The following is a 3472-nucleotide window of genomic DNA, read 5'->3' as shown; positions in this document are numbered from 1 at the left end:
CCATTTTCAAAATGCTGTTAAAATACTTGCTACTGTCACTTTAATTTTAGTTTGATATTAAAAAAATAGGAACAGGAACCAACTTCACAGACATTCGAAATATCTTTATCATATGTATAAATTCTGATGATTGGATTGGATTTATTCGGTGTAAACACCAAGGATAGTCTAGAAGAAGACTTATTTCCAGTGGGGTCCTTCCGGTGGTGATTGGGCAGTACACGGCAAGACAATCCCCTAATCTTTTCCGAAGAGTGTACTTCGTTCTTTAACGTGCACATGGGCCATAAATGCGCACAGGTTCAATGGCTCAAACATGTCATCCGAAAGACGGTGTGCTATTGTAACTTGTATTTCAGCCCTCCCGCTGAAACACAAGGAGAGGCAGCGATGGGAATTGAACCGGTGACCTAGAGATCTCCAGGGTTCAGCGCACACACAGTGGCTACCACCAGATAGCCGACTGAGCTACGCTGCTCTCTTTCAATATAAATAATACATTTCCTGTATTATTTGGATTAAAATCTATGTAGAAAATCACCTGAAACCATGTATGTTATGACAAAAGGTAAGCTAATTAAAACAATTTCCAGTTTTAACTTGCAAGTAATCAATATTATCATATTTGGAACTTCAATATGGATTAAGCAGGGAGATACATTTCCCTGGATTAAGCATATAGCTTTTAAAAATGTAATATCATGTACCATGCACAGAAATCTTCTAATTGTGTGTGAAAATAAAAATTTATTGTGGTTTTAGAGTGACACAGAAAGTGCAGCATGTTTCCTTATTTATAAATGGGATTTACTCAAATTCCATCCCCTCACCAAATTTTGTAACACTTTGTGAGCAAATACCAAGAGGCATTTGGGGCAGCCAATCGTGTACATACACATGAATACTGATTCTATTTTGCTAATGAGCCAAACTTTTATATAGGCCTATATAAATCTCTTGCGGGCAATATAATTAAACAAAAACAGTTCTTTTTTATCTACCTGTATTTGCATGGAGTACACAAACATTTATTAAAAATCTAATAATATTATCGATACATTTTTTCTCTGTGGTATCGAGGCGCATAAGTTGTTTTTTCTGAAGCTATTTATTGTGCTATCATAATTTATTAAAATTTACTTTAAATTATATAAATGTATATCCAATAATGTATTTTTGAACGTAATTATTCAAATAAAAGTGGGTATACAGTATGTACACAATACACAATCCATTCATTATATACTGTACCAGTATCGCATTCTTATTCAGATTGTGTATCATAGAAAGTTTACTTCATCTGTTAATTGTTCCTATTAAGCATCTACTATTTTGAATAACTATTATTAGTGCTATAAAAATTTAATATTGTATATACAATACATCATCCTTTTGAATTAAAAATGAACTACAGTACTGATATAATGTCCATAACGACCATGAACTTGTACTATAATGGACCCACAAGAAATAATTATTATATATTTAATCTTCTGTTCCTATTAAGCATGAATTACCATTTTTAGTGCTGTAATAATTGAATATACATCATCCCTTTATTAAAAATGAACAACAGTGTATTGTAATGTTTGTCCATAATGACCATCAACTATTATAATGTACACACAAGCCATAATTGTTATATATTTAAACTTTTGGTCCTATTAAGCATCAACTATTTTGAATTACTATTAGTGCTGTAAAAATTGAATATACAATACATCATCCTTTTAATAATTAATTAAAAATGAACGACAGTACTGTAATGTATGTCCTGACTTTAACTACTATGAAATATTATAAGGTACACACACATGCCATAATTATATACTACTGAAGTATTGTGATTTTGTATTGACGTATATTTTTACATAGGCATTACTATTATTATTGTTATTATTATTATTATTATTGCATTATTAATAATATTATTATTAGTATTATTATTATTATTAGTGCATTATTTGTCTGCAAACAAATTTAGAGATACTTATATTTGAGTATGTCATATTGATCACTTTGCCAAGGTTTTGTATTCATCCCTGACTCTGTTAGCATGATGCGCAAAAAACGAATGAATAGTTTATCATAAAATTTAGTGGCGTATAATTGATCTATGTAAGAAAAGAATTTTGCCCCAATAAAGCTCTCACCCCTCCAGCCCTTTTCCCAAAGTAGTTAAGAATCACCTCATACAACATTATTTTGCCAGCGAACACCCCCACCAACAACTTCATCTGTGCACCTCCATTTCCAATACCATTGATATGCCACTGTTGACAGCTCTAGCTGTTTATGTTATGTGAGTATATAGTTGCATACTGTACATGATATTGATGTTTGTTGTGTTGTGCTGTTCCGTCAGATGCAGGTGGTTTTTATAAACATTAATTTCTCACCAGTAACAAATTCATGAAGACAACTAATATAGTCATATAGTATTTATGTTTTTAATTTTTGCTACGATACAGATTAACCAAAATTCTTCTCCATAAACACCAACTCAAATATAATTTTACGAAAAAACTAACTTAAAAAATAAACCCCTATCATTTATTATACTGTGTTATAATTACGGTTGTACCCTCTTACTCAACGAAAGTCAGCAGGGGGTTCATTAGGGAGGCAGGGTAGCGCTTAGATATGCTTGGCACACTGCGTCAACCGATGGGTTTTGGGGCAAAGACACAGCAATGGGACGAGGCGAGGTTCACAAACAGTTCATTTTCAATTCACACAAAGCGGTTGACACAATGTAAGCCTGGCTGCAGAGAGTAGTATTTTGCTGTGAAGAATTCCCATGATTCTATTTTTAAAAACCGTATTAAAGCTTTCTTCTTTGAGAACAAATTCATTTGGAACTGTAAATGTTTATTCTTAATGAAAATAAGTAATATTCTAGTTTAATATTTAGAATTTGAACAAAAATAACCAACATTAAAAGTTATTTTAAGCTTATTTCACCTTTCTATAATATTACTCATACATACCTAACTGAAATTATTTTTGTAAATGGAAGAAGAACATAATATGACAATGTATAACATCTCATGCATAATAGAGATGGGAATGTAAAATCTCTGCACCAAAAATATTACTATTTCTGCACCTTTAAAAAAATTAATGCAAATTGGTACACTGATGATTAAAAGTAAATCTCTGCACCATTGATAGAAACAAGCACATGAAAACACTAATGTAAACACTAATTTAAAAGTAAAGTCTTTACACTTTGATTAATAAATACAGATAACTACATCGATGATTGAAAGTATAATCTCTGCACCTCCATGACACATTGCCAATGGTTTGGAAGTGATCAGATGACTTGATTGAAAATTCTTACACCACACTATTTATATAACAGTAATACCCTAAAGTACTTGAATTTCATACATTATATAAAAACAGATGTAACCTGTGACGTATCTAGGGGTGCATGGGGCGTACTACCCCCCCCCCCCCAAAAACC

This window comes from Anneissia japonica, unplaced genomic scaffold, assembly GCF_011630105.1.
Source record: "Anneissia japonica isolate Jap-2015-1 unplaced genomic scaffold, ASM1163010v1 scaffold287840_len1291095_cov163, whole genome shotgun sequence".
Lineage (NCBI taxonomy): Eukaryota > Metazoa > Echinodermata > Crinoidea > Comatulida > Comatulidae > Anneissia > Anneissia japonica.
Note: the sequence above shows the minus strand (reverse complement) of the source record.